Raw genomic sequence first — 22154 nt, 5'->3', positions numbered from 1 at the left:
CACATCAAACACCACCTAGTCATGTACGACGCAATCCGTACCCAACAAGTACAACTCGAGCATAATTGAAGATGGGAAGAGAAACACATGAGAGGACTATCCAACAAGTCCAACGGGTACAACTCCCCGTCAGTACCATACTATGAATCCATTCCACATGGGAGAAGCAAAACACACAAAATAATTACAAAGAACCTCATCCTAACATAACTCCACTACGGCACGTAGCCCGGTCTAAACATACAAATCCACATGAAAACATGAGGATCCCATCCTTGACTCTGAATGATAAGTAGAATAGACATCACATCATCCAAAAACCATTTATTAACTCACCCCATAGAACAAAACTACAAACGTAACAGACTCCTCATGCCTGTAGAGCACCACAATTGCAAGTCATGGCCAAACCATCTAGAAATCACATCACCAACCTAGAACGATAGAAATGATCTACCACAGTAGAACCCCCAAAAGGTGTAGACGCATAAACAGAGTACATGAATCACAAAACATATCTATATATGAAGCAAGATAGGATGACCCATACCAATAAATAGGACCCGGATCAAATAAAATTGATGCATCTCTATGACAAACCAGAACAATACCTGTAATGACATCAATTGGTGTGATGGCCTTAGTCCTACCAAGAAAAGAATAACAACGGGTCTGGCCTCCCCCTCTAGGATGCCCTCTACCCGCCTGTCCCCCATCCCTAGCTGGTTGTGCAGGTGTAGTAGTAATTGGAGCGGAACCCATAACCTGAGTAGTCTGCTGAGGTACACCTGCTCGGAGTCTGGGACAATATCTCACCATGTTCCTAATATCCCCACAGTTAAAGAAACCTCTCTGCTGACATGGTTGTGGGAGTTATCCGAAACGAGTGCTCTAGGACCCATGGATAATTGGAGCACCACGTGAAACCTGAAGTGCAGACTAAACTGGATGACCAACAAAACCTCTACCATGACGCTCCCTTTCCCCAAAATAGGAACCAGTAGATCCGCCAGGTCCACGAGGCTTCTTAGCCTCCCTATCTTCCCTCTCTAGATCGCGGATACGCTCCAACCTCCTAGCGATCTCCACAACCTAATGAAATAGAGTATCAGTCTCCAACTCCCATGCCATCCCGAATCTGAGAACATAACTGAGCCCTACAATAAAACTATGGACCCTCTCTCTAACAGTGGAAACCAAAGCAGGTGAATGACGAGATAAATCAACAAATCTCATAGCATACTCGGACACAACCATAGTCCGTTTGCACAACTAGTCAAACTCGGTGCGCAACGCATCCCTAGGGGACTGCAGAATGAACTCCCTCAAATACGATCAGTGAACTGAACCCAAGTAAGTGGCGCTGCATCAACTGGCCTACTCTCCTCATAAGCCTACCACCATTTACATGCCGGCCCTGTCAGCTAGAAAGTAGTAAGGGAGAACCCTCTCAACTCCACTATGCCTATAGTGCGCAGAATATGGTGACACCGGGCAAGAAAACCCTAAGCATCCTCAGAAGTTGCGCTATTAAAAGTAGGAGAAAAATACTTCTTAACCTCTCTAGCCTCTTCTGCTCCTTCTCTGATGCCACTAGCCTAACCTCAAGCTGAACCGCAATCACAGGCTGTACCGGCATGACACCCAAAGCTTGATCAACATGGGTCCACTGATCTGGAGTACGAGCGGCGGGAGTCTGACCACCTCCTCCCGCCTAAGAAGTAGCTGTAGCTGCTGAGATCAATCCCGCCTGAGCCAAGGTACCAAACATGTTCAGGAAGTGCGCCAAAGTCTCCTGAGGTCTAGGAGTAGCAACGGACGCCTCAGGTGCCTGCTCCCCAAGCGGAGCTACCAGTGGCTCCTTAACTGATGCTCTAGCAGTTCCTCTAGCTGTAGCACGTGCCCCTATTTAGCCTCAGCCTCTGCCCCGACCCCTAGAAACACCGGGTCTAGGGGCAGCATTATCAGTAACTGCAGCTCGTGTCCTCACCGTCTGTGAGAAATAGAAAGACAAAGGCTCAAACTCAGAAATTAATAAATCTACACGATAGGAATGAAATAAGTGCTTCCTAATAGATCCGTATTCTCTCAAAGATAAGTATAGACGTCTTCGTACTGATCCGCAAGACTCTACTAAACTTACTCGTGACTCATAGAACCTATGAACCTAGATCTCTAATACCAACTTATCACAACCCAAAATTCCACTGTAGGGGTCGTGATGACACCTAATCTCTAAAAGCAGCTAAGACGATCACTTATCAATTATTAAAACAATAAAGACATGATATACTTAACAATGTTAAACCTAAATGCAGAAATAAAGGTGATACAAGCCAACATGGCGATTGTTGCACCCTATTTTGTACAAGTCAAAACAGACCACAACTTATAGTACTCTACAAGGTTATTTAAAGTTAAGGGTCGCCACCTAGTGTTTAAGGTATACTAGGACACCTATACAACACTACACAATGTACGCTAAATTATGGTCTGCGAAACTATTGAGATTCTATGTAAGGGTTCAAGTTATCTCAAGTGGAAGGTGTTAGGCACCTCCCGAGATCCACAAAATGTGGTTTCGGTGGACTCAATCAAATAAATGAGGGATTAGGTAAAGAACAATTAATTTAATAGTTACAAAGAATTATGAAAATGATTTGAACCAAAGAATGATTAAATGTGAACATCACATGGTAAAAATAGGAATATTTACGTGCAACAAAATATGTGCAAGGGCGTGGATGAAGAAATTACATGTTCCATGACCCAATTCCCACTATAGGCCTGGCACCCAACGTCGCTGCTAGACAAGCCAACGGTGAATTAGCCATGTAATTGTTATTTTTAATATTTTTAAAGTAATTGATTTTATTTAATAAGAGAATGATTAATAGGTAACTATAGTAAAGTAAAGCATAAAATAATGAAAGAGTAAAATAGTGAATTTAATACTCAAAACCATAAAATGTCTACTAGAATATTCCGAAAACCCGGTGTCACAAGTGTATGAGCAAACTAGTAGAATATACAAAACCTCCTATACTACTGTCTGGAGTAAGATAGACAGAAAATAAAGTCCAGAAGTGTAGCGTGACTACATAAACAATATGTACCCAGTAAGTATCTAGTCTAACCTCGAAGAAGTAGTGACGAGGGGTCGACGTTGACACTTACTAAGGGCCAATAAATAAAGTACAGAAATTCAAAATAGGCATGTAATACATCAATAATAATAACGCAATAAAGAACAATAAATAAGTGTTTCTTTAACTAGATGTCAATTAGGATCTCCAACTATCACATACTAACTCCAACAAATAATAGCCATCAAGTAAATTATAATTTCTCAAGTCATGGAATAAATATCAAGTATAATCGAACTCCGAGCAATATCACACACGATTTATGCCGAGGTCGTACGACCCAATCCAAAATAATGTGTACATTGCCGAGGGTCGACTAACACAAACCATAAGAAGAGAAAATACTCTAAGAACTCCAAATAACGGCTACTACAAGAATAACATACAAAGAGGCAAAATTTCCACTAACGGTCAAGTAACTTGCCAAAACTCAAAGTAATGAAGTTCGGTCTTTACAAATCCTTTATCAGGTATCAAATATAATTTAAGTAATTAAACTAACAAGTTGAGTACCAATAATACAAGTAATACATGGTAGGATCCTAAAAATACACGGACATAAGCATTATTTTGGCTACATGCAGACTCTCGTCACATCGTGCGCATGTAGGACCCACAATTATTAGAAAAATAATCATTTATAGCACCTATGGGAGAATTTCCTCTTACAAGGTTAGGCAAAAGACTTACCTCATTTTCAAGTTCTCTTCCTGGTCCACAATTCACACTAAAGCCTCAAATTGGTGCCTCACAATCCGAAACCTGCCAAATAATATATAAATTAATCAATACATGTTCAAAATTTTATAATTTAACTATTCGAGTAATTTCTCAACCCTAATTAGAAAATTCCTAAAATTCACCCCAGGCCCAAGCGCCCTGATTCTAGAAATATTTGTAAATAAAAGTTACCCATAACCTCACGAACCTAAATATATAATTTCTACTCAATTCCATGGTCATTTTCGCGGTCTAATCCCATTTTTATCAAAACCTAGGTTTTTCAACGATCTCCTAAAATTTGCACAATTTCTATGTTAAATTCTACCCATAATGTATGTATTAAACTCATATTGTGTAGAAACTACTTATCTCAAGGTTCTAGATGAAAAACTCTCCTCAAAGAGCTCTAAGATCAGCCACAAGTTGAGAGAAATGAACCAAATATGCCTGAGTTCTGACTTTTGAAACATCGTTGCTCAGGCATTCCTTCTTCGCGATCGCGGAAGGGGCCTCGCGAGCGCGAAGGCAAGCTGCCCAGGCCCCAAAAAAAGAACATCGCGAACGCGAGGTCCCACTCGTGATCGTGAAGGCTTGACACGCCTGAGCTTTGCGAATGCGGGGTCTTCTTCGCGAACGCGAAGAGTATGAAGCTCACCCCTTTCCAGGCCCTTTTCCCCGACGCAAACGCGGGCCCTTTCACGCAACTGCGAAGGCCACAGGTCCCAGAACTTAACGCGGACTAGGGGTAGAGAATGTGAAGAGCAACCACCCAATAACCCAAATTTTCTTCTTCGCGAACGCGACACAACCCTCGCGATCGCGAAGAAGGAAACCAGAACCAACAACACCTGATTTTTGGACTTAGCTCTGGGTGGTCCAAAACTCACCCGAGCCACCCGGGACCCCGTCTAAATGCACCAACAAGTCCATAAACAAAATATGGACCTGCTAGAACTCCCAGAGCATGTAAAACAACATCAAAACTATGAATCGCATCCCAAAACAAAATTGAATCAAATTATAAACTTCAAGCTTTTCAACTTATTCTGAATGCGCCGAATCATACTTAGACTACTCAGAATGACACCAAATTTTGCGTACAAGTCATAAATCACCGTACGAAACTATTGCCAGGCTGGGAATCCCAAACAAACCTCGATAACACCAAAGTCTACTCCAAAACAAATTTAAGAAATTGAAAACCTTCAATGTGCCAACTTTCAACATTAAGCGCTGAAACTCTCCCGAGTCATCCGAAACCCGATGCAAACACATGCCCAAGTCTAAAATTATCATACGAATCTATTGGAACCGCCAAATCCTGATTTTGAGGCCGTTTCTTAAAAATGTTGACTCAAGTCAAACTTGGCCATCTTAGGCCACTATTAAGGAACCGAGTGTTCCGATTTCAACCCGATCCCTTCCAAACACAATTCCACCATACCCACAAGTCATAAAATAGTAAAGGCACATACATGGAGTCTTAATTAGGGGAACAAGGACCTAGAAATCAAAACAACCGATCAGGTCGTTACATTTTCCACCTCTTAAATAAATGTTCATCCTCGAACGGGTTTAGAATCATACCTGGAGTGATGAATAGGTGTGGATATCTGCTCCGCATGTCTTTCTCGGTCTCTCTAGTCACTTCCTCGACTAGTTGACCCCTACACTGTACCTTTACCGCTGAAATCTTCTTAGACCTCAGCTGGCTAACCTGCCTGTCAACAATGGCAACTGGCTCCTCCTCATAATCCAAGCTCTCATCTAGATGAACCGTGCTATAATCTAACACATATGACCTATCGACATGATACTTTCGGAGCATAGACTCGTGGAAATTAGGATGAACTCCTGATAGACTGGGAGGCAAAAAAAGCTCATAAGCAACCTCCCCAACTCGCCTCAATACCTTAAATGGGCCAATAAACCTTGTGCTCAGCTTGACCTTCTTCCTGAACCTCATGATTCTCTTCATCGACGAGACTTTCAAGAGAACCTTCCCGCCTACCATAAATGATAAATCACGCGCCTTCTGATCCGTGTATCTCTTCTTTCTGGACTATGCTGTGCGAAGTTGCTCCTGAATCAACTTTACCTTCTCCAGGGCATCCTTCACTTAATCAATGTCATATAGCCTAGCCTCGTCGGGCTTAAACCATCCGATGGGTGAACGACATCGCTGACCATATAAAGCCTCAAATAGAGCAATCTCAATGCTGGACTGGTAACTGTTGTTATAAGAAAACTCTACCAAAGGAAATAATCGATCCCACTACCCTATAAAGTCAATCACACATGCTCTGAGCATATCCTCCAGAAATGCGAAGTGAACTGAGGGCCTCTATCTGAAATGATGGAAATAGGCACACTATGTAACCGTACAATCTCCTGATGTAAATCTGGGCCAACCTCTCTAAAGAGTACGTAGTCATCACTGGAATAAAGTGTGCCGACTTGGTCAGCCTGTCAACAATGAACCAAACGACATCAAACTTCCTCAATGTCCGCGGCAACCCAACTACGAAATCCAGAGTGAGGCGCTCCCATTTTCACTCAGGTATAACCATCTGCTGAAGTAGGTCGCCTGTCCTCTAGTGCTTATACTTAACCTGCTGGAAATTTAGGCATCTCGATACATACTCAACTATGTCTCCACCGCCACCAATAATGCTGCCTCAGGCCACGATACATTTTTATAGCACCTGGATGAATAGAATACCGAGAGCTGTGTGCCTCTTCTAGAATCTTCTCCATTAATCCATCAACAATAGGAACACATAGACGACCCTGGAGTCGCAGAACACCATTCTCACCGATAGTAACCTCCTTGTCACCACCATGTAATACCGTATCCATAAGAACCAGCAAGTGCGGATCATCAAACTGACGAGCCTTGATCCGCTCAAATAATGAAGACTGAGCCACAATGCATATAAGAAATAGATTGGGCTCTGAAATATCCAAACTCACAAGTCTGTTAGCCAAGGACTGAATGTCCAAAGCCAATGGCCTCTCATTCGCTGAAATGAATGCCAAGCTACCTATACTCTCGGCCTTTCTGCTCAAGTCACCCGCAACTATATTCGCTTTGCCCGGATGATAAAGGATGGTAATATCGTAGTCCTTTAGTAACTTAAGCCACCTGCGCTACCTCAAATTGAGACCCCTCTGCTGGAAAAAATGCTGCATGCTGCGATGATCAGTGTAAACCTCACAGGACTCCTAATAAAGATAATACCTCCAGAGCTTAAGGGCATGAACTATCGCGACCAATTCCAAATCATGTACGGGGTAATTCTTCTCGTGGGGATTCAGCTGACGTGAAGCATATGCAATAACTCGCCCTTCCTGCATCAATACACAGCCTAGGCCAACGCGTAAAGTGTCGCAATACACAGTATACATCCCTGAACTGGAAGGCAACACTAACACCGGTGCTGTAGTCAATGCAGTCTTGAGCTTCTGAAATCTTGCCTCGTAATCATTAGACCATCGGAACGGAGCACCCTTCTGGGTCAGTCTAGTCAAATGTGCCTCAATAGATGATAAACCCTCCACAAACCGTCGATAATAACCTGCTAACCTCAAAAAGCTCCTGATCTCGGTCGTCGTGGTAGGATGAGGCCAACTCTGAACTGCCTCGATCTTCTTGGGATCTACCTTAATACCCTCGCCTGATACAACATGTCCCAAGAATGCCATAGAATCTAGTCAGAACTTGCACTTGGAGAACTTAGCATATAGCTTTTATTCCTACAAGGTTTAAAGCACAACTCTCAAATGCTGCTCGTGCTCCTCCATTCTACGTGAGTAGATCAATATGTCATCAATGAAGACAATGAAAAATGAGTCAATATATGGCCTAAACACCCGGTTCATCAAATACATAAATGCCACCGGGGCATTAGTCAAGCCGAAGGACATCATTAGAAACTCACAGTAGCCATATCTAGTTTAGAAAGCCATCTTCGGAATATCCGAAGCACGAATTTTCAACTGATGATACCCCGATCTCAAGTAGATCTTAGAGCACATCCTGGCACCCTGCAACTGGTCAAACATATCATCAATACATGGCAATGGGTACTTGTTTTTAGTGGTAACTTTGTCCAACTAGCGGTAATCAATGCACATTCGCATAGTCCGATCCTTCTTTTTCACAAACAACACTGGTGCACCCCAAGGTGACACACTCGGTCTGACGAACCCCTTTGCTAGCAACTCCTCAAGCTATTCTTTCAAATCCTTCAACTCTTTCGGACCCATACATTATGGTGGAATAGAGATAGGCTGGGTACCTGGTGCCAACTCAATACAATAATCGATATCATGATATGGTGGCATGCCTGGTAGATTAGAAAGAAACACATCGGAGAACTCCCGCACCACGAGCACTGAATCAATTGTGGGAGTCTCTGTAGCAGTATCCCGAACGTATGCCAGATAATCCAGACAACCATTCTCGACCATATGTCGAGTCTTCAGGAAAGAAATAACTCAGCTAGATGAACTGATAGATGAACCCTTCCACTCCAATCTAGGCAACTCTGGCAGCGCCAAGGTAACGGTCTTGGTGTGTCTATCAAGGACAACATGGTACGGAGATGACCAGTCCATACCCAGGATGACCTTAAAGTTGGTCATGTCGAGCAACAAAAGATCTGCTCTAGTCTCATAACCACAAAAAGTCACAATACAAGATCGGTAAATCTGATCCGCAACAACAGAATCACCCATTGGTGAGGACACATATACAGTAGCAGCAAGGGACTCACGAGAAACACCTAGAAAATGAGCAAACAGAGACGAAAGATATGAATACGTAGACCCTGGATCAAATAGTACCCAAACATCCCTACCGCAGATAGAAATAATACTTATGATCACGATGTCTGAGGCTACTGCATTTAGTCTAGCTGGAAAGGCATAGAACCTGGCTAAAGCGCCACCTAACTGGCCTCCACCTCTAGGGCGACCCCTACCCACTGCCCTCCACCTCTGGTCGGCTGGACGGTTGGTGCAGGAGCTGGTGCGGTAATCATGGGCTGATGGCCCTGTTGTACTGCCTTGCCCCGAAGCCCGGGGCAGAATCTCCTCACATGACCAAGCTCCCTGCACTCATAGCAACCTCTCGGTGTGAAAGATGACTAACCCTGGGTACCTAACCTACTGGAAGAATCCTGAATAGCCGGTGAACGGTAGGAGCTCCCTGGAATGACGTTGAAATAGGGCCGCACTGGAGCAACCCGAGAAGGCGGCGGTGTTGGATACATGGGCCTACTAGAATGGCCCCTCACAAACTCACATCTTCCCCCAGAGGTAGCACCACTGAACCCTCCAGAATATCTAGACCGCTTGTTCCTCGGCTCCTGCTCTCGGCCTTGCTGACGAATACCCTCGATCCTCCGAGCTATCTCCACAAACTACTCATAAGGAGTCTCCATCTCAATCTCTAGGGCCATAGTGACCTGAATACCATAGTGCAAGCCTGCAATAAACCTCCGCACTTGCTCTGCATCGGTAGGGAGAATCATAAGCGCATGGTGAGACAACTCAGAGAATATCGCCTCATATTCGATCACAGATATCTGACCCTGCTGGAGCTACTCGAACTGAACCCATTAATCTTCCCTTTGAGAGGGTGGGATATATATCTCCAGAAAGAGACATGTGAACTGGTCCCAAGTCAAGGGAGGAGAACCTGCTAGTTTGCTGAGAAAATAGGATTGCCACCATCTACGGACCCTGCCCTCCAGCTTGTAGGTGGTAAAGTCCACCCCGTGGGACTCCAATACCCTCATGTTATTTAGTATGTCCATACAATGATCTATAAAGTACCGGGGGTCCTTATGTCTCTCACCGCCAAAGGCAGGAGGATGTAGCCTGGTCCATCTAACCTGGTGCAGGAGATTGTGGGAGTGTCTCCCACATGACAACTGTGTAAGTGTAACGTATCCGTCATTTAAATGGTATAGAATGAAATTAGTTAGGAAGATTCTGGTACTGTCACTGATTGGAGAAGTTATCTCTGAGAGACGCTCTGTTTCTTTGGTTATGGACTATGGGAGTTATTCTAAATTTGATGGTTGATCGTATGTGTCATGGATAGGGTCATTTTGGATCTTGGAAGGTTATTAACCTATTTTGGGATGATTGGAATCAACTTTAAGGTCTGTGGGTAGGTTTATGTGCATGTATATTTTGTACCAGATCTGATATGCTTATTGAGCATAACATTGCTTATGGATGAGTCTTCGGGCGTAGTGGATGATATTCCTACCTTAGTCTATTTTAGATTGTATTCTTTTATGCCACGTGGGTTGTGAGACGACTTGATTATTCACACATGTATTGTGGTCCTGTGTAGCTTGTGGTGTTATATGAGCGAGATGCTTCGCAAGACACAGGTCATTTATTGCACCTTATTCATGCTCGAGTTTTGTAGCACATGTCGCTACCACGGTTGTATTTATGCACTTGGCATGCTTTTAGTCGATATTCGAGAATTTTGTGGGTTTGAGCATTATGGCTTGATGGGTATTTCCCTATCGGTTGTTATATGTGGATCGGGTGGCAGGCCACCACGGGTATCATGCTTGGATCGGGTTGCACGCCGCAACAGTGAGTTGTTGAGTATGGTTCCTTATACTTATTTGTTTGGTTAATTAATTCGTTATGGGGGCCAGATAGTTCTTTACCCAAGTTTATTTTTCCTTAGTTGGTCATATTAGAGTTATGGCTTGTTGGCGCATTGATGGCGTCATATGAGGTTTTGACGGTGTTTGAGGTGGATTATTTCCCGAGCAAACTGTACTATGTGAGACAAGGTTACTGGACTTGAGATCAGTGCGATCAGATCTATGTAAGGTATATTATAGAGAAAATGTCACTATTTAGTTTAGAATAAGGTAATGATTCTTGTCAAGAGGAGGAATTCTGTGAATTATTGATTTGACAGGTGGTTATGAGATTCTACACATCTCTTTCATCATCGCAGTATTGCAAGGGTTGGAACATGGCTTATATGTGTTATGTTATATACTACAAGCATCAGATTTGTGAATTTACAGCTATTGTGGTTGGGGGATGTTATTTTGGGCATACGAATTATGCAGTGCATTTAGCATGGGTGCATGATCATGCTTGGTATAGCGTGTTGAGATTGATACGGTGTTCATATGTTAGAATCAGGTCGCGTAGAGAATTCCGGATGTTAGAATTTGTTCTAAGGCCCGTGGGCTAAGGTAGCAGAATGAATCTTCAGTATGGCTCGAGCTAGCGTGCTCACATGGGTTGTGGATGCAGGGGTAAGTGCACGAGGTGTTAAACAACAATTTTGGGCAACTCCATAACAGTTCTTAGCATGTTAGAGGACAAACGTATGTTTAAGTAGGGGAGAATGTAATGACCCGGCCGGTCATTTTGATCTCTAGCATGTTGTTCGGCAGTTTGAGGCCTTGAGTAGCTTCACTTTATGTGTTATGACTTGTACGCGTAGTTGAAATTGAAGTTTGAGACGTTCAGGGTTGATTCAGAAGGAAAATTCTCAATTCGAAAGCTTTAAGTTAGAAGAGTTGACCAAGGTTTGTCTTTTGAGTAAACAAACTTGAAATCAGGATTTGAAGGTTCCAAAAGGTTCTTATTATGATTTCAGACTTGGGTGTATGTTCGAGTTGACTATCGGGTGGTCCGGGAGCATTTCAGCACTTATTGTGAAAAGTTGGCATTTTGATGGTTTTTAGAATTTTCTAAGTTTTGTTTGAAGAGGACTTTGATGAAATTGATGTCCGATTGGGATTCTAACCCTTGGAATAAGTTTGTATTATGATTTGTGACTTGAACATAAAATTTGGCGTTATTCCGGAATGTTTAAGTATGATTCGGACGCGTTCGTCGAAGTTTGAATGTTTGAAAGTTGAAAGAAAGATTTTTATCGTTGATTCTTGGTTTTGATGTTATTCGTGTAGTTTCGAGCCTTTGGATAAGTTTGGTTAAGGTATTGGGACTTGTTGGCGTGATTAGACGGGGTCTCGGGGGGCTTCCGGTGTGATTCGGGGTGGTTTCGGACCATTTTATCTTGTCTTGAAATTGAGGGTTTCTAGTGTCAGATTTGTTCATCGCGATCGCGATGATCGGCTCGCGATCGCATAGTGTTGATTGGGAGCTGGATGAAAGTGTTCTTTGCAATCGCGTATGGAGGCTCTCGATCGCAGTGTTTGGCTAATTGGTTCATCGCGTTCGCATGGAAGGAGCCGCGAATGCGAAGTGTTAGCGGGGTGGCCTGGGTTTGGAAGGTTGTTCTTCTTGATCGCAGGGATTGGTTCGCGATCGCATAAGGTGTTGGTCTAAGGCATGAAGGTTTGGCCTTCATGTTTGCGGCGCTAGGCTAGCGTTCTCGTAGGTTGTTCAAGAAAAGGTTCGCGATCACATTCGCATAGAAGAAATCTGGGGCAAGGCTTACTTGGGCTTCGCAATCGCGGGGGTACATATGCGATCGCGAAGAGGAAGGATCTGGGCAGACTTGACTTTTATACGGGATTTGGTTCATTTCTCTCTCATTTTCACTTGGTTAGGCGATTTTTGGAGCTCTTGGAGGGGAGGTTTTCATCATCTATTATGAGGTAAGTGATTTTCACTTGTTGTAAGATAAATGCATGAGTTACATTTGGATTTAATCATGAAATTTTGTAAAATTTGTGGGTTTTGGAAGAAAACCTAGAATTTGGTATTTTTAAATTTTGACCACGAAATTGGGCATGGAATTAGGAATAAATTATATATTTGAGTTCATGGTGTTATGGGTAATGTTTATCTTGGAAAATTTTGGAATCCGGGCACGTAGGCCGAGGGTTGACTTTGTTGACTTTTCGAGCGGGGTTGGAAATTGTTATAAATTGATTAATTATGAATATTGGAGTTTATTTTTATTGGTTTGCACGTTGTTTGACTAGTTTCGAATCGATGGGCATCGTTAGGGGTGTCAAAGAGGCGTTGGAGCCGGTTATAGAACTTCGGAGCAAGGTAAGTCTCCTGTCTAACCTATTGAGGGAACAATTACCCCGTAGGTGTTATATTCATTATATGCTACATATTGTGGGAGCTACGCACGTATGACGTGATGAATGTCCGTGCGTATGCTAGAATTCCTGATAATTTCCGGGTTGACTTAAACTCACGCCATGCTTTAATTGTAATAATTGAGTTATTCATGCCTGTTTAAATGCTTTCATTTACATTTAGACTGAGACTAGACTCACGCAGAGCATCAGTTTTGCTAATTTTAGATAGTTGGCGAGCTACTTGATTAGCCGTGGAAAATTGTGCTTCCCTTACGAATTTCTTCCGCGTTGTGCGTATTCATCGAAAAGTTTCCTTGAATTTCATAACTCACACGTATATTCTTGAGTGGGGTCAAGGACCCATTAAAACTTCTTACTCTTATGGGATCGATCCGCTCGCCTTGGCAGAATCGTGCGACATACTTGATAAGGAGTCCACGTACTCATGAGTTTCCTGACTTGAGATTTGACAGTTTATTCGGTATTGACCATTATGTATTCCATTTGGGGAGGTATCCAATAATTGAGGACTTTGTGTTCACTGTTCAGTTATAGACCGTATTATTTTCTTATATCTGTTCTCACTGTTTACTTACCATGTTTCATACTTGTCTACCTTATTATATTTGATTTATTTGACTGCTAGTAAATGAAAATATCTACCCCTTGTCACTACCTCTTCGGGGTTAGGCTAGATACTTACTGGGTACGGATTTATTTACGTACTCATGCTACACTTCTGCATTGAATGTGCAGGTACTGAGGTAGGTATATTAGGTGGTTATCTTGGCGCATTGGCGCAACTGCTGAGGAGAATTTATGGTGAGCTCCTATTCTTACGATTCACAAAACACGAAGACTCCATCCTATTCAGTTATTATATCTTGTCCATTTTATATCCCACACAAATGTTATGGAAATTTTGTATTGTTCTAGTAGATGCTCATGCACTTGTGACACCGAGTTTTGGGATATTTTAGTTGACGTTAATGGTTTGCTCCAACATTGTCACCTTTTATATTCATTTCTTTCTAGCACTATATGTAATAATGATTTTAAATGCATTAAATCCTTTATTTAATAAGACTTGTGATTTTAAAAGTAAGAAAATAAAAAATTAATTAGATGGTTCACCGTTGGCTTGCCTATCGGCGATGTTGGGTGCCATTAAGACCTATAGCGGGAATTGGGTTATGACAACTTGGTATTGGAGCACTAGGCTCACTTAGGTCTCATGAATCATGAGAAAGTCTAGTAGAGTCTTGCGGATCAGTACGGAGACGTCTGTACTTATCTTCTAGAGGCTACATGGCTGTTAGGAGAGCTTCCCTTCCTTGATTCCTCATCGTGGGATTTGACTTCGTTGAAGTTTATGCCTTCGGTTCCTTACTACTCATTCGTATGTGACATTGGGCATTTGTTATCAATTGGGCACTAACAAGTTGCGATACTGCTACATCTGCGGTGTAGGATGTTTTTCCCTACGAATGTGAGCGGACCATTATCGTCACCTTGTGGAGGAGTGTTTTGTCATTTCAGCCCAGTATTAGTGTCGCCTACGGTCGAGATTTGATATTTTCGAATTTGGCAGAAATCTTGTTAATATTTTGGTGTCACCGTCCTTAATTGAACGCAATAAGGCTCATCGGCATGTTGGTCTTCATTTGTTTGCCTCTGGGAACGGTGTTGTGAGATGGTACCTAAGAAGAAGTTATTAGAGATGGCGGTGTGTTGAGACTTCAACTTCGAATCATCATTTCCAGTGTTGATGGTTCGAGGGAGATGATCCCTGAGGTGTTTTTTGTACTTAGAAAGTTCGAATGTGACGAGAAGGGGCTTGATCGGAATGTAGGAAAAATGTAAATATTCGATCATCATTTTGGGATGCAGTATGGCTATGAGTTTTAAACATATTGTTAGACCTTTAATTGATGCTAATAGGATGAACGAACTCTTGCAGCTGGCAGATAAGTGTGGACCTAGGAGAATCAACTGATTTCATAATGGATGTGGTTATGGCTATGTCGTTGGAGGATGGCGGTATGAGGTTACACAGGTGGGCTATCTCCTGTGAGAAGGTTAGGGGTTGCATGACTTCTGGTGAAGTTCCCATAAAGAGTTCTGCCTTCTATCCAATAAGATGCATGTACTGCGATGTGAGCTTGGATCGCTTGAAGAAGATGGTACGTCTGTTAAGAGGTCGAGTGTGCGATTGTGGCTGATAATTCGGGATGTGTTATGATTAGTGCAACAAGAACTTATGACAAATTTGGCTGAGCAACGGTGCGAGATCATGGTAACTGAGGAAGAGGAGACATTGTGGGTTCCGGATTTATGTAATTATGGCGTAAAACTAAGTGGGGGAGCCTACCGTCTATGATTGGGTCACGTGGTGATGTGCCTTTGTAGTTTCGGATTATCGGTACGTTGGTGGATTAGTTATCACTAAGGTAAGAAAACATTAGGGGTAATTTGAGCCAGGGGATTTGAGGGGTGTGATGTACAAGGGAATGTATTCATCCGGTTGCTTCATTGGAGTGCTCATGTGCTAATGAAGCACTAGCGATTTGGTTAAATAATTGGGACTGGACTAGAGTGGGCGACTCTCAATAATGGTTCTAGTGGATTCAATATTTTAGGTGTGGTGCTTAAGGATTTTTAGATTCATTATATGACTGAGGATTGGGATTTACAGTAGAGTGTGAAGGGTACTTGGAGCATTTCTATGTTATCAACGGGTCTGTGGTGCAGTGTTAGAAAAATGGGAGAAACAGCTTCGGATTCGTAGAAGATATAATCAGCTCAGGTGTATAAGTTGGAGTTATTATAGACTACATGAGGAGTGTATGAAATGGCTTATGGTCATTGGGATGGCGTGGTCTCGTGATTTAGGTCACTCAGGATGAGTGTTGTTTGAGGTCCGTTATGTGTTTGAATAAAACAATTATTTCAAAGGCAAGTCAAGAGTAAATTGGAAGATGTTGAGCTAGTTAGTAATGGTTTGAATCAGTATGGTTGTGGAAATAATCAGTTCCTTCTATGTGTTAAGCTATACAGGTGATTCGTGGCTGTACATGCGGGCTTGACAGCCACCATAATTTGATTGATTTGGAGGTATTTTAATTCTGATGATTTTGTTATGTGTAAATGGGTCCCGAAAGAGTTATGGCGGTTTAGACCACGACTTGAGTTTTGCGTCTTTTGCGGTTATGGGGAGTTGGTTGTGTGTTGCAATTCTTCTTCTGATATGAGTTAACTGAAAGGTTCCAGCCAATGAAGTATTTATTCTACTGGTGGTTCCGGAGTTATGATGAAATTCTTATACTCTCGTCTAGCAGCATGATAAATGTAGTGAGCGGCATGGGATTGGAATTTGAGGATCCAAGGTTGCGATCCAGTTTTGATAGGAATGTCACGAGTTCGGAAGAGTTGTAGAGAGAATTTTGGTGTTCAGAGTATACTGGTGCTGTTTTTGTTGCCTGAGACTGGTGTTATGTGGAAGAGGTATTGTGTGTTAATTTCCGGATTCTTGATTAGCATAACAGTAATAGTATGGTTGGTAGCCATGGATGTGCATATTTTACTACCTGGTGCGGAAGATTGTGGGAGTGTCTCCCACAGGACAACTATGTAAGTGTGACGTATCCGTCATTTAAATGGTAGAGATTGAAATCAGGTAGGAAGATTCTGGTACTGTCACTTATTAGAGGAGTTATGTTTGAGAGACGCTCTGTTCCTTTGGTTGCGGACTGTGGGAGTTGTTCTCGAGTTGATAGTTAATCGTATGTGTCATGGATAGGGTCATTGTGAATCTTGGAAGGTTATTAACCTATTTTGGGATGACCGGAATTGGCTTTGAGGTCTATGGGTAGGCCTTATGTGCATGTGTATTTTGTACCAGATCTGATATGCTTATTTAGCATAGCATTGCTTATGGATGAGTCTTCGGGCGTGGTGGATGATATTCCTACCTTAGTCTATTTTAGGTGCTACTCTTTTATGCCACGTGGGTTATGAGATGGCTTGATTATTCACACATGTGCTGTGGTCCTGTGTAGCTTGTGGTGTTATATGAGCGAGATGGTTCTCGAGATACAAGTTGTTTATTGCACCTTAGTCGTGCTCGAGTTTTGTAGAATATGGTGCTATCCGTCTCCCCAGGGTTGTATTTATGCACTTGGCATGCTTGTGGTCGATATTTGGGCATTTTTTGGGTTTGAGCATTATAGCTTGATGGGTATTTCCCTGCTGATTATTATGTGTGGATCGGGTGGCACGCCGCCACGGGTATCATGTTTGGATCGGGTTGCATGCCGCAATAGTGAGATGTTGAGTACGGTTCCTTATACTTATTTGTGTGCCTTGTTTCGCATCTCTGAGATAGGTTCATAGCATATGTTTGGCCATTTTATTCGTTATGCTGGCTGGATAGTTCTTTACTCGAGTTCATTTTTCCTTAGTTGGTCATATTCGAGTTGTGGCTTGTTGGCGCATTGATGGCATTATATGAGGTTTTGAAGGTGTTTGAGGTGGCTTATTGCCTGAGCAACTTGTACTGGGTGAGACAAGGTTACTGGACCCGAGATCAGTTCGATCAGATTTATGTAAGGTATATTAAAGAGAAAATATCACTAATCAGTTCAGAATAAGATAATGTTTCTTTTCAAGTGGAGGAATTCCATGAATTCTTTATTTTGCGTGTGGTTAAGAGATTCTACACGTCTCTTTCATCATCGTAGTATAGAGAGGGTTGGAATATGGCTTATATGTGTTATGTTATATACTATGAGCATCAGATTAGTAAATTTGCAGCTATTGCAGTTGGAGGATGTTATTATGGCCATACGAATTATGCGGTGCATTGTGTGGTCTTAGCATGGGTGCATGATCATTCTTGGTACAACGTGTTGAGATTGATACGGTGTTCGTATGTTAGAATCAGGTCTCGTAGAGAATTCTGGATGTTGAAAATTGGTTCTAAGGCTTGTGAGCTAAGGTAGCAGGAAAGATCTTCACTGTGGCTCGAGCTAATGTGCTCACATGGGTTGTGGTGGCACGCATAAGTGCACGAGGTGTTAAACAACGATTTTGGGCAACTCATGAGCAGTTCTTGGCACGTTCGAGGACGAACGTATGTTTAAGTGGGGGAGAATATAAAGACCCGACCGGTCGTTTTGACCTCTAGCGTGTCATTTGGAAGTTTGAGGCCGTAGCTTCACTTTATGTATTATGACTTGTACGCGTGGTCGGAATTGATTTTCGGAAAGTTCAGAGTTGATTCGGTAGGAAAATTATCAATTCAAAAGCTTTAAGTTGGAATAGTTGACCAAGGTTTGACTTTTGAGTATACGACCTTGGAATCGGGATTTGAAGGTTCCAATAGGTTCGTATGCTGATTTCGGACTTGGGCGTATGTTCGGGTTGACTATCGGGTGGTCCGGGAGCATTTCAGCACTTATTGTGAAAAGTTGGCATTTTGATGATTTTTAGAATTTCCTAAGTCTGGTTTAAGTAGGACTTTGATGTTATTGATGTCCGATTGGGATTCCGAGCATTGGAATAGGTTCATATTATGATTTGTGTCTTGTACGTAAAATTTGGTGTTATTCCGAAATCTTTAAGCATGATTCGGACGCGTTCGTCAAAGTTGGAATATTTGAAAGTTGAAAGTAGGATTTTTATCGTCGATTCATGGTTTTGATGTTATTCATTGAGTTTTTAGCCTTTGGATAAGTTTGATTAAGGTATTGGGAATTGTTGGCATGATTGGATGGCTTCTCAGGGGCCTCAGGTGTGATTCGGGGTGGTTTCAGACCATTCATCTTGTCCTGAATTTTCTAGTTTCTGGTGTTAGATTTGTTCATCGCGATCGCGATGATAGGCTCGCGATCACGTATTGTTGATTGGGAGATGGGTGAAGTTGTTCTTCGCGATCGCGTATGAAGGCTCGCGATGGCAGTGTTTGGCCAGTTGGTTCATCGCGTTCACATGGAAGGAGCGGCGAACGCGAAGTGTTAGCGGGGTGGCCTGGGTTTGGAAGGCTGTTCTTCACGATCGCGTAAACTGTTGGTCTGAGGCATGAAGGTTTGGCCTTTGTGTTCGCGGAGCTAGGCTCGCGTTCGCGTAGGTTGTTCAAGCAAAGGTTCGCGATTGCATTTCATTGGTCGCGTTCGCGTAAAAGAAATCTGGGGCAAGGCTGGCTTGGCCTTTGCTATCGCGAGGGTACATCCGCGATCGCGAAGAGGAAGGATCTGGGCAGACTTTATTTTATACGGGATTTGGTTCATTCTCTTTCATTTTCAGTTGGTTGGGCGATTTTTGGAGCTCTTGGACGAGAGGTTTTCATCATCTATTATGAGATAAGTGATTCCCACTTGCTGTAAGATAAATGCATGAGTTACATATGGATTTAAACATGAAATTTTGTAGAAATTGTGGGATTTGGAAGAAAATCTAAAATTTGGTATTTTTTGATTTTGACCACAAAAATGGGCATGGAATCAGGAATAAATTATATATTTGAATTCGTGGTGTTATGGGTAATGTTTATCTTCGAAAATATTCGGAATCTGGGCACGTATGCCCGAAGGTTGACTTTGTTGACTTTTCGAGTAGAGTTGGGAATTGTTATAAATTGATTAATTATGAGTATTTGAGTTTATTTTTATTGGTTTGCATGTTGTTTGACTAGTTTTGGATCTACGGTCATAAGTTTGGGGTGTTAGAGAGGCGTTGAAGCCGGTTATGGAACTTCATAGCGAGGTAAGTCTCATGTCTAACCTTGTGAGGGGAAAATTACCCTGTAGGTGCTATATTTATTATGTGCTACATGTTGTGGGAGCTACACACGTATAAGGTGACGAGTGTCCTTGCGTATGCTAGAATTCCTGAATATGTTCGAGTAGTCTTAGACTCACGCCATGCTTTAACTATACTAGTTGAGTTATTCCTGCCAGTTTAAATGCTTTAATTTACATTTAGCCCGAGACTAGACTCCCGTAGAGCATCGGTCTTGTTATTTTAGATAGTTGGTGAGCTACTTGATTAGCCGTGGAAATTGTGCTTCCCTTATGAATTTCTTCCGCGTTATGCGTATTCATTGAAAAGTTTCCTTAAATTTCATAACTCACATATATATGCGTGAGTGAGGTCAAGAACCCGTTAAATGTTCTTACTTTTATGGGACTGGGCCACTCACCTCGGCATAATCGTGCGAAATACTTGATAAGGAGTCCATGTAATCATGAGTTTCCTGACTTGAGATGTGACCGTTGATTCGGTATTGACCATTATGTATTCTATTTGGGGAGGTATCCGATAATTGAGTACTTTGTGTTCATTGTTCAGTTATAGACCGTATTATTTGCTTATATCTGTTCTCGATGTTTACTTACCAGGTTTCATACTTGTCTACCTTATTATATTTGATTTATTTGACCACTAGTAAGCGTCAATGTCGACCCCTCATTACTACCTCTTGGGGTTAGGCTAGAGACTTACTGGGTACGCGTTGATTTACGTACTCACGCTACACTTTTGCATTGAATGTACAGGTACTGAGGCAGGTACATTAGGTGGTCATCTTGGCGCATTAGCACAACTGCTGAGGGGACTTTATGGTGAGATGCATTCTACTTTATGATTCGCAGCACACAGAGTCTCCGTCCTATTCAATTATTATATCTTGTCTATTTTATATTCCAGATAGATGTTGTGAAAATTTTGTATTTTTCTAGTAGTCTCATGCACTTGTGACACCGAGTTTTGGGATAATCTAGTTGACGTTAATGGTTTGCTCCAATATTGTCACCTTTTATTTCATTTCTTACTAGCACTGTATTTAACCATGATTTTAAATGCATTAAATCCTTTATTTAATAAGACTTGTGATTTTAAAAGTAATAAAATGATAAATTAATTATATTGTTCAATGTTTGCTTGCCTAATGGCGACATTGGGCACCATCACGGCCTATAGCGGGAATTAGGTCGTGACATAAGTAATATCAATGTAAGCAAGCAAACACAAACTCTATCTACGATTTTACTATACTTTACATTTTGTACATCCAAAAAGGGAAGTTACGAAGCGGGAAGCTTGATAGGGATTTGTCTTTTCGTCTTCGAGTATCGTCTTCCAAAAGCAACTCCGTGTGATAGTACCTTGCAAAATAAGAAAAATAAAATTGTTAGTAAAATTACATAAGGTAACTTAAATTGAACGACATATTTTTGAAATGATTTTTGATTTTAAAATGTTTTTTTGGAAATGGTTCGAATATTTTTTTGGAAAAAGGTTTTTGAAAATAGTTTTAAAATATTATAGGAGGCTCAGATATATGTTTTTGATTTCCGACTAGACATAAGAACGGGGACTGCCTTAGTTGCGACTAAGGCGGCCAACCGTCTCGCCCTCCAAAGGTTATTGATTCATTGCGTCCTCGTCTTTTATTTTTTAATATTTATCATCATCGCCTCTTTATTTTCGGACCCGGTCCGGTGGTTCATTCGGGGCGTCGTGGCCTCAAAAAAATTATTCTCATCGGCCTACAACCCAACAATGTAGAATTTGTCCAAATCAATTGTACCAATATCGAAGGGGAAAAACTGACTACGGTCAGAGATGACTGGCCAACCAATGAAAATTAGAGATTCAAGACCAAAAACGTTAACAACTTTGCACAGCCAAGACCCAACAGTGGTCAAACAGTTTTCACCAAAGACACAACATCTAACGGAGGCACAAAGCATCGCCTGAGGTCCGGTCAAAGCCCGCGGGAAAAGTTATGGCCAGATTCTGGCCAACGGAAGTAGGGACATTTTTCCCCATTTTTATAACATGTGAAGAAGTAGATAATGAGAAGAAATAAGAGAGTCACCAGAACAAAATGTGGGGTCTACCGAAAAAAATATATATATCAACACAAAGTTTGTAACCAACTGAAACAACAATAGACATAGTCCCGTGTGGTTCCAATAATAGTGGTAAATAGGAACAACAACTACAATATATAGCTCACCGGAGTTTGATTTCTCCGGCCAGATCTGGACTGTTTTAGATAATCTTCAGCGATACGGAGCCCCAACATTAGTATTAACACTGCGACGGGTAAGAGATAAAGCATTTAGCAAGCAAAGCCAACCGACCGACAGTCACCTTCGGTGGTGGCTCGGTAACGACAATCGCGATGGAAGAAGAGGTGATGGGGAGAGAGATGGAGAAG

Source organism: Nicotiana tomentosiformis, chromosome 6 (genome assembly GCF_000390325.3).
Source record: "Nicotiana tomentosiformis chromosome 6, ASM39032v3, whole genome shotgun sequence".
NCBI classification, from domain to species: Eukaryota; Viridiplantae; Streptophyta; class Magnoliopsida; order Solanales; family Solanaceae; genus Nicotiana; species Nicotiana tomentosiformis.
The sequence above is the reverse complement of the archived record's forward strand: the minus strand, read 5'-3'. Positions refer to the sequence as shown.